Here is a 10,931-nt window from a genome sequence, read left to right as displayed (position 1 = left end):
CTTTCACATCAGATATAATCAAATCAATGGATTAAAAATAAATGTGAAAAGCAAAACTTTAAAAATATTTTTGAAAAAATATAGGAGAATATCTTAATAAAGTAGGAGGATGGAGGATTTCATAGACAGGACACAAAAAGCACAAATTGCAAAGGAAAATATAGATACATTTGACTGCATAAAATGAAAAACTTTAGCTCAAAAAGACATTATAAACATAGTTAAGCCACATAATGGGAGAAATATTTGCAACTCATTTAATCAAAAAACTATTAATATCTAGAATGTATAAAGAATTTCTTTATTTCTTAAAGAAAGAAATAAATATTTTTAAAAGTGCTCAGTTACTTGCTTTGGCAGCACATATACTAAAATTGAAATGGTACAGAAATTAGCATGGCCTCTGTGCAAAGATGACACACAACTTCATAAAGGGTTTCATATTTTAAGCCAGACACAAAAAGACAAATGTTTGATTCCATTTATATGAAATATCTAGTGTAGACAAATTCATCAAGACAGCAGGTAGATTAGAGGTTACCAGAGACTACGGGAAGGGGGTAGGAGGGGTTATTGTTAAACAAGTAGAGTTTTTGTTTGGGATGATGAAAGGGTTTTGGAAATAGATAGGCAATATTGTGAATGTAACTAATGCCACTGAATTGTACACTTAAAATGGTAAAGATGCAAATTTTATGTTATATATATTTGACCACAATGAAAAAAGCACCCAATATTAAAGAAGGCAAAAGATTCAAATAGATATTTCAGATAAGAGGAAATACATATGACCTAACAATATCTGAAAATATGCACAATCTCATTTGCAAGTAAAAAACACCACAGAGATTAATACTTTTCTCACTCATCAAGGCAAAAATAGCAAAGTTAGGCAATAGCTAAGGGTGGTAAAATGTGGAGCAACAAGAGCTTTCATACATTGCTAGTGGGAATGTCAATTGATTTAAACATTTTGGTTAGAAGTATAGCATAATTCATTGAAGTTTAACATGTGCTTCCTTATTTATTAATTAAAGTAAATACAGACTGCCGTGATAAAGATACTAACAATAAAATACTAGCAATAAAAAGGCTTAAATGTAAAGAAGTTTCTTTCTCTCTCACATCAATCTCCGAGTTTATTATCTTGAATAACTTTGATCCTTGTGGTCATTCTGGTACTTGGTTCTTTTCAAGTCATTGCTCTGCTGTCATCTGGGACTCTGTCATTTTCTGCAAAGCTGAAGTTACCACCATATTTGGGTTTCTGCTAGTGGGAAGAGAAAAGAGCATGGAGGAGGTATACCCATTGCCTAAAGACTCTGATCCCAAAGTTGCACAATGGAAAGCTGCTTAGATTCCATTGGTGAGAACATAGTCACATAGCCACATTCAACTAAAAGAAAGTCTGGGAAAGACGTCCAGCTGGACACTGCGTATGAAGTTGAGGAGGATGGATTTGAGTGAGCAACTGGCAGTCTCCACTATACTCAGACTCAAACAAGAAAGGGACACAAATAAAAAAGCTCTCAGATTCAATTCATAACAGGAAACAAACAAACAAACAGAAAACAGCCCAAATTTTATCATTGGAGAACAGAAAAATAAATAATGGTGTATTTATATACAGGAGCAAAAATGAATGAATTACTGCTGCACAGTTAGGAAGATGCTCCTTAGGCAATATTAATATTCAGCTAAGTGGTAGGTATTAATATTTAAATTGTATATATGCATACACATATGCATATATATGTACATTACATCTATTATTTTGAGTATACTTAAAATAACAAAGTTACCACCTCAAAATGAACCGGATATAGTTTTTCACCTAACAGGCTGGTAAAAACAAATGTTTGTTAATATTAAATGTAGGCAAAGATGTGGGCAGATGGACAATAAAAGTATAAATTGCAGTCTTTTTTTTTTCCCTGTAGGGCATTTCAGCAGTATGAAAAAACTTAAATTGGGCATTTCTATGAACTGCAGTTTCACTGGTCAGCACTAACCTAGAGAAACAACCATGGAGGCACATAAGAACACAATGTATAGAGATGTTCAATGCAGCAAATTTTAAAATAGCAAAAAAAAAAAAAAAAATGAGAACAATTTAAATGGTATTAATTAAAGAAATGACTCAGCTATGATCCAGCCATACTGCTAAATATTATACAAGAATAAAAAGAGTGATGTGGAACTATTTGTGTCTAACCTGAGTTGATCAAGACCCAATGTTCTATGAAAAGGCAAGTTGCAGAACAAATGAGAGAAAGCAGTGTAATGGTTCCTGTAGGTAGGGATGTGTGTCTGTGCACGTGTGTGTGTGTGCACGTGTGTGTGTGTGCATGTGTGTGCGTGTGCACGTGTGCTTTGTTCTGACTTGTCTCCAAAAAGAATTTGCTATTTAAAAAAGCCTTCCTGAAGAACGATTGTTTTAAAATATTAAGCTTAAAAATGTTTTAAAACCAGTGAAAGAGACTTGACCATCTAAATAATACTAAAGGAAAATGTAACTCATCTACGCATACAAAAGTATTTATGGAGTGCATACAATGTGTTAGAATCTGGGATATGGCGGTGAATTCCAAAAAAAAAGTCTCTTCTTCACAAAATTCAATCATTTGGAGGATTGGATTTCACCAAAAGTGAAACAGAAACCACAGTACTAACCATTTCCATATATTTTCCTTAAACAAACTCTCTGGATTTAAATTTTTTTTTAAGTGCATCTATTGAACAAGTCCAGTAATTGGTCAAAGCCTCAGTTTATCTATCTGAAAAATGAGCTGAGTATATTTATTGCTCAAAAGTCAGTTACAGGCACTTAGAGTGTAAAATCTGATCATTCTCTATATGAAGTGCTATGTGTAGTTGATCAAGGAGGAGAAATGAAGGCATTTTATCTTGCTCTTCACAAAGAGTCTAAAGTATGAAATGCTAATCATAATAACAAGAAATCTAGTCCAGATCAAAATACTGTTAGATAATCACACAACTAATTGGAGAGTGAGAACCAAAGGGGACTTATTAATGGTAAAATCTACAAGTACTTCTCAAAGAGGTCAATGCAGAACGGGTGCCTTTTTTTAACACCGACACCAAGCTCTTGATGATGCAATGGTGGTCAAATTTGTGGTTGTCACTTCTTGCTTTTTGAGATCTTCCTTTTGAAAAATTGGAATTAAGAATAATTGGCTTTTCCAATGATTAATAGATGAACCTCAGATCCACAAGTCTGGCTCTGATCACACCTCTTTTGAGTGAGACGGTCCCCAAACAGCATCGATTTCATTGTCCATCTGCCCTTCTTCCTACCAGAATGGTTTCAAAGGCCTTAAAAGCATTGATCTGAAAGTTTCTCCTGCACCTCGGACAAGTTGTCCCTATTGCCACCCCCTCTTGACAGCCACCAGCATCAAACACTGCCCCACTTCCATGATCTCCAACCCTGGAAATTTCTCTCTTGGACTCAGACCTCCAAGGCTTCCAGTACCCTCCTCTTCTCCCTCTTCATCGTTACCCTTTAGCTTGATCATAAACCTCAGTCTTCAACCCCAGCCCAGCTTCCCCACATCATTAAGAACATCAGGTACCCCTGGCTTCAATCACCTCGCAGTCTAGCCTAGAACTAATGGTCAGGCCATTTCAGCAAAGCCAGGCTTGCTACCAGAGACTCTAGAATGGAGCTCTAACTTGATGGCTAGTCCGAAGTGAAATGTACTTTCAATATAAAATATACTGAAATTTATACCAGACTTCAAGGATTTAGTAAGAAAAGTGTAAAATAGCTCATTGATAATTTTTACATTGATTTCATGTTGAAGTGATAGTTTACTATATTGAGATAAATTATATGAAAATGAATTTCACCTGTTTCTTTTACCTTTGTAAAGCTTACCTTTGTAAGCTATACTAGAAAATATATAGCTTGCATTATATTTTTACCACAACCAGCTACTGACTAGAACAATTGGAAACAGAATTGACTTCTCTGGGGCCAGGAGTTTGCAAGAATTAGGTAGGTGTTGAAGGCCCACAGAGGTGGGTTATGGTGCAGGGCATCCCAGAGGGGCCACCATGCCAGGGAGGTGAGTCAGAAACCCAGCCCTACAATACTACGGATATCTCTGTTCACAGACTAATGGGTGGGGAGATGGCTTGCTGAGGAAGCAGCTGGCCATGTTGGTAATACCTAGCATTTTTGCCTTTTCAGCTATTCGTGTTCAATGCACAGACCTGATGCAAAAAGGAAAAGGGGTTGGGGTAGTCAGAAAGCCGCATACTCACAGCAGAATGACAGCAAGAATGAGAAGGCTAAAAATAGCCAGGTCACTCTAGGAAGAGCGATACCATCCTACACAGAAAGGATGATGAAGGAAGAAGGGGTCATTGTCTGAATAATTCCACCAATTATTCAAAATAACCCAATTAAAAAAATGGGAACTTGAATATGCTATCAAGAGATTTGAGGTCTTTCTTCTCCTGAAGATCTAGATAAATCTGTTTTTCATTCTATACCCCAAAATCAGACCCTGAGACCAAGATTAAAATGCCAGTCTGTACAGAGGTACACTGGATATTCTGGGCTCACCAAGACTTTCTTCACTGGCCTATGCACCCATCCACCAGCTTCAAGTGCTGACTGCTAATAGCTCACAGGGGACCCTTTTCTGGAGCATTGTCTTTGAATGAATGGTCGCTACCTCCGTTAGGAGGATGCACCAGCCCACCCCCATCCTTCAGAGCAATCGTCAGAAAATATCTAACTGAAATGGTGATTCAGAGGGCTGGTCCCCTTGACTCCAGAGAGGACCAGCTTTGTGCTATTATTTGTACTCTTGAGCTCCCCCAAGGATCAGGCTGAAGCCATTCTGCAGCCACGGCCACAGCTTTGCTCAACTCCTTCTCCAGCCCGATTCCATAGCCCTTTCTCCTTTTCCCTGAGAGCTCCACCACCACCGCCACAAACCAAGTCATTTGAACACAACTGTCTCAGGCTCTGCTTCTAGGAACTTCATTAAGACTGTAGGGGAAGGAAACATGGACAGATGAATGAGAAGTGAGACCATGAAGGAGAAGCGACCAATAACAGTATATTATCAAGCCAGATAAAACCAACAGTAACTGGAGATTAATCCTGTATATTAACTCTGGAATTCAGTGTAGGATACACACCTAAGGGTCACCCAATCCCAGAAGTAAGTCAACTGGGGTATTTATACACCAGTTCTCACCAGACATTGGTTCAGGCTACTGGGGTGGGGAACATCAACTCCACAGCACTCCCAGATGTGTGAAGATGGGCCACCCTGTAAGGTCTCAGAGAAAGCCTTTGGGCCCCAAAGCTGGAAGCTGGAAGTCAGGCCACTATGGCTGAAGTGCCAGAGCCAAGGGAATACAGGCAGAGTAGAGTTTTTAATTCTAGCCCCAAACTTGTTTTTGTTTCATGAGGTCAGTGAATGAACCTCTACAACACTTCTACTAGACATCAAATTGACTCAAACATACTTGGCCCCTTCTCTCCATTCTCACACACACACTTACCACTCTCACACAGCATTTGTGTGTGAGGAGTCAGCATTGATGAAGGATATATTTACTTTGCAGAAATACAGTCTCAGAGATAACATTATGCATTCCTGTTCTTCACAGTCCTCCAGCTACCCCAAGAACCCTCACTGGCTACCTCAACTCTAGGATATCCATGTGGATGAGAGACCATCAGTGGAACAAAATGGTCTTTCATTTTACAGGACTCAGTCTCCTTAGAAGGTATTTATGGATTAATAAAGCAATTTTCCTCTCTATTACATTAGTATCATGGCATGCCATTGTATTGCTTTGAGTTAAGAATTAAGTATTAAGTGTGTGTGCGAAATTGAAAAGTAAATTGTTTCTTGTGTCATCTCTTGGCTGAGTGACTTAGCACAATGGAAGGAGCAGGAATGCGGATACTAGCTCACTCAGAGAGCCTGTGAAAGAGAATAAGACGTGAAGGTGAGGAAGTGAACATCAGCCTGTTGGAAGAGATCTCCAAGAGGACATGACCACTGGTTGACCACTGAGTTGGCCCCATGCATTTGGAGGCTCTTAACCCCATACCCTGTCCTTGGAATGTCCACCATTCCAACAGTGGGAGCCATTTCTAGGACACAGCCTTGAGATGCAATGTGTGGTTGAGATCATCTGGATGGCATACATGACTGAACCCCATTCAGGCTTCTATATGGACTTTTAAGATTCTGGTGAGCAGGTGCTAAGATCCACTTGTCTTGCAGATGCCCAAGACAAGCCTCACAGGTAAGTTCCCTTGCTTGTTAAAATTGTCACCTACCAATCTGGAGTGATCTGCCTCTTCCTTTGGTCTCCCCTTGCGCTTCATGTACCCCTAGGGGCCAGTTTGTGAACCAACGCAGCCACATGGTGGGTAGGTGTTCATTAGGAAATGATGCCCAGGAAATGCCAAGAGGAACTTTTTCCTTTCCTCTGGCACCCAGAGGAGGGTGCTTACCATCCCCCCAGGAAGCCTCTGCAGTGGTAAGGCCAGGCTCTCTGTTCATGCTGTTAGTCAATAATTTATTCAGCATGATTTTCTGAGCACCTGTTGCATGCTGGGCACCAAGCTGAGCATAGGGGGAATAGTAATGAGCAACACAAAAAGTGACTCCTCCCAAAACTAAGCAAATATAATCAGTAAGATCATCTCAGACAATGCCAACTAAGAACCATATAGGAAGTAAAATACTGCATGGCAGAGGGTGACTATTGGTAGGATGAGGTGCCTGACCTCACCCAGGGCCATTTGGGAGGGCATCTGTGAGGACATACAATTCAATTAGGGGCAGTAAACAAAAATGTCAAAAAAGAAGGGGGAGCAGTGAGGCTGAAGCCTAGCATGTGAAGAACAAATAGCTAAAAATGTAGGACGTGAGTTTGGGAAGATGGGCAGGGTTCATTGATGTGGAGCCCACTTTTTTCTGAGTTAATGGTTTTAAGTCCGGTGTTCATGCAGATAGGTTGCTGAGAGATACAGCTGGGACCGGGGGTAACATGGTAGGATGCACTTGACCTTTTTCCATCCCTTCGCACTAACAACAGTGATGCCTGTGACTTAATTATCAAAATAGACTTGGCCTCTTTAGGTGCCTTTTCACCTGGGCTAAGGGAATAGCTTGAGTGACCTCCAGACTTTCCTCCCAGCCATGCCATGTAGAGCAGTCTCCACCTGCTCAAAGAGAGACTACCTCTGCATGAAAGGAGCCCACCAGATTGCTCACTTGTAAGTGGTAGCTGGGTCTCCTGTCTTTTCTAAGCCTTTGGCTCTACTCCTACGAGCAAAAGCAGGATCTTGCAGCCTGGGATGGGGAGAAGAGTGAGGAAGTGGCTGCAGTTGCTCCCCACCTGGCCAACCTGTGACCCCGGTGCCCTGCTGTCTCTGTGAGCACATGGGCAGTGGTGGGAGCCTGGGATGACAAGTGCACTCCAAAGGGCTCTGGGTACCTCCAGGGTATGTGAAAGAAGAGGCCAGAGCTGTTGCCCATGCTTTGGAAACTGGAGAGCTTTTCCCAAAAGAGATTCATTGACCATAGGTCTTGAGCACCAGCCTGGATAACTGTCCCCACCTATGGGAAGTCAAATTCTCTTCACACTCCAAAAGGGTACAAGGAGCATAAACTGAGTCACAGTCAAGATGAGCTCCTGGGAACCATTCTTCAGTTCTTGAGATGAGCAAGCTCTCTGCTCCTTCTTGGTAGCAGTCAGACTTCACAAGGAAATGCTTGCACTCTGCCGATGAGACTGAAAGCCATCTTGGAATGTCATGGAGAAGCAGTGGGAGCCTCCCACTGGGGTGCTCCAGAGGCCCAACCCTCGTGTGCACCCTCAGCAGGGTCACAATTAAGAAAATCTGGGTGAAAGAACACCCTGCACCTGAAGTCAAGAGTGGCTCTGAGTCATTTCCATATGGAATATTGCCAGACCATGAGAGAGATAATGGGAGATGTAAAGGGAGAACAAAATGGAAGATAAGCGATAGGAGAAGGGAGAGATGGGGAGAGAGGAGAAAACAGAAAAGCAAGACGCTTAAGAGAAACCTTGCCTGGCTCTCAGTCAAGGGCTTTCCCCTAAGTGACTGGCACCAGTACAAGGTGTCCACAAGCCAAGTGTCTCCCTCACAGCAATTACAGCCTCCCATTATGGCTGGCTAACAGAAATCAATCTTCTTAATGCTGCCTCGAACAGAGAGGGAGGCCAGCCAAGTCTGGCAAGAAGATCCAACCATGCATCAGCTGCACCGGGTGTCTGGCATTAAAGGGTCAGGTTTCTCCCACCCACCTCTTCTCCTGGCATTGAAAGACCACAATGCCCACAGTGCATCCAGGGGAGAAGGCGGTAGGGCAGGCAAGGCTAATATTTCAGAGGTCCTGGCTGGGGTGCCTCTGCTCGGTATGCCTATCTCCGCTTCCACCCCTCCCCGCTCTATGGCTGGATCCACTTCCCCACATGAAGATGTCTGCAACTTGATCTCAGCAGCACATTTGTAAATAGCCCCTCATCCCTGCATCCAGAATGCATGTAGCTTTAAAAATATCCTTTAATAATATTATGGATTCCTCCAGGGTCAGTGGACAACAACTAAAAAAGAAGATGAAGTCTCCTGGATCTGGTATCTTCTGAGGGTGGAGATGAGCATGAACTGCTCTTGGATAGTCCTTTCATCTGACCGCCTCCACTCTGCCTGGAGAAAAGACAGCGGAGGTTCTCTTGGCTGAATCTGGGAAGCCTGCCGAGTTCATGGGGTGGAAGCAAAGGCTGGATTGCCCTACCTTGAGAACCTTACCCCACTGAGAGTCTCAGCACCCAGTCAGCTAGGATGTTGACTCCTCTTGTTAGCATCTGCCCCAGTATATTCTTGAAGTTACCTTCTGGCCAACATGGATTGATAATGTATCAGATTTGGGGATGCGTGCTAAGGGAATCAGGAGAAAAGTGTTTGGTATGTAACTCTTATCATTGTTTTCCAAATTAGCATCAACACCAGCTGTAATTTTGAAAGACTTTGAAGCTAATTAGCCCATGTACTAGTGATTAAGACAAAATAGACACAAGAGGAAAACTCAGAAGTAGGCCTATTATTTAACTATATTCAGTTTTCTTTTGCCACCGATAAGAAGGTGGAAGCTAAGAGGGAGAATAGCAAAGACCCTGTGGATAGGGAGATAAATTCTATCACCCCATACCCCTAGTCAACTATGATACAGTTAACAGATGATCATGCTGGGAAGGAAAAAAGTAAAAGCGTCTTGAACGATGTTTGATGACAAACCAGCTTAGTGTCTCAAAATCACAAGAAGGAGATTGTTAAATTCTGAAATCAGAGAAATACCACTGAATCCTAAGAATAAAATCAGGTTAGTGGAAAATAAATGAAAGATAAATTGCAAGAATTGTAATTGTTCTGAAGTATTTGCAATTCTTTAATTGTTTCTCCAAATAATGCAGCTTTATTGATGCAATCATTTTACTTAAGCCAGTTTCCTTTTAATAACTTTAAGACATATTTTCTTTTTCTAGAAAGAGCATTACTTTGTGGAAAGAGCATATTTGGATGCAGTGATTCCCCAAATCTCATAGACTGGCGACATCAGAATCTCTTGGGGTTCTATTTGTAAAAAATAATATAAACGGAGCCACTTTAAAATAGAATTATTGCTGTCATCCCAGAGGAACTGCCTTGCGGGTCTTATGCCTCAAACCTTTGGAATGTTAAAACAGGGCAAAATAACCTTTGGACTGGGCCTGAGGCAACACTGTGTCCCAAATAACTGTTTGCAAAGATAACAAGAAAGCAGATATTATGGCCACAGGATTGATGATTAGTGTATTGAAAATTAAAAATATTGTTTAGAATTAGCATCATTTTGTTAGCTTATCTGCACCAATAGAAATGCCTTACTTCTATCGATGTCATTTTCCCCTTCCCTTTCTCACAAATACACCTTGCCTTCGTCTCCTTCTAATGAGAACATTTTTTTAGGTTTCTGCCTGACTCGATGCTTCCCAAATAGCTATTCTTTTTGATCTCAAATAAATACTTGTCGCCTCTCACTTTGAAAGGCCTTTTATTTTTAGGTTAATCTCATAGACAGGCTACATCAGAATCTCTTGGGGTTCTATTAAAAGTACAGATTTGAGGGCTCCACTCTTAAATATCCTGATTTAATGGGTCTAAATGGGAGCTAGTAGTATGAATTGTCACCCATCTTTTCAGAATATTTCGATTGGCAGCCAGATTTGAGAACTGTGATCTGGTCTCTCTAACCACTGGACTTCAAAAGCCGGCTAATTGGACTGCAAAGACAAGGAGCCACCACACACTTGCTGTCAGCTTACCATAATGGGGAAAGCATCTCCCATTAGAAGAAAAGTAGTTTTGACTCACTTGGCTCTGCATGTCAGTGAAATGACAGGGAAGACACTCTGAGGTACGATAGAGGAGCTGGCAAAATGCAGTTCCTCCATGTGTAAGAAATGAACCCATTTGTACCCCACATCCTAGGACTGAAGACATGATGTAAGAGGAAACAGAAATAACTGTAAGCTCTCATCCCATGCCTGTAGCTCACCTCTGCCCCTTTTGGGTAAATATAAGCAGGGTAGATTAGAGGTCAGAAAAGTGCTCAGAGGGGAGGATGACATCCAGGACCAAGTCTGATTGTAATCTTCCAACAGGCCAATCCCCTTCCCGCCCCGCACCCCCACATCTTCCTGGGGCCCTTTATGGTCAGGTTTTGGCGTTACAACTCTGGTGGACCAAACACTAACATCAGGAATTTTTCAGAGTATATTATTAATCACCCATCCAGTCAGGAAATATTTATCAAGTTCCAGTTATGTGCCGGGCACCTGAGTAGCAATTCTCAATGTAC

General features: G+C 41.4%; 1 pseudogene; it reads left to right on the top strand.

The window, feature by feature from the left end:
• Nucleotides 1-348: 348 nt before the first annotated feature.
• On the top strand, nucleotides 349-448 carry LOC111747406 (annotated as a pseudogene).
• The last annotated feature ends 10,483 nt before the right edge of the window (nucleotides 449-10,931 follow it).

This window comes from Pteropus vampyrus, unplaced genomic scaffold, assembly GCF_000151845.1.
Source record: "Pteropus vampyrus isolate Shadow unplaced genomic scaffold, Pvam_2.0 Scaffold220, whole genome shotgun sequence".
NCBI classification, from domain to species: domain Eukaryota; kingdom Metazoa; phylum Chordata; class Mammalia; order Chiroptera; family Pteropodidae; genus Pteropus; species Pteropus vampyrus.
Note: the sequence above shows the minus strand (reverse complement) of the source record. Positions and strands in the feature narration are given on the sequence as shown.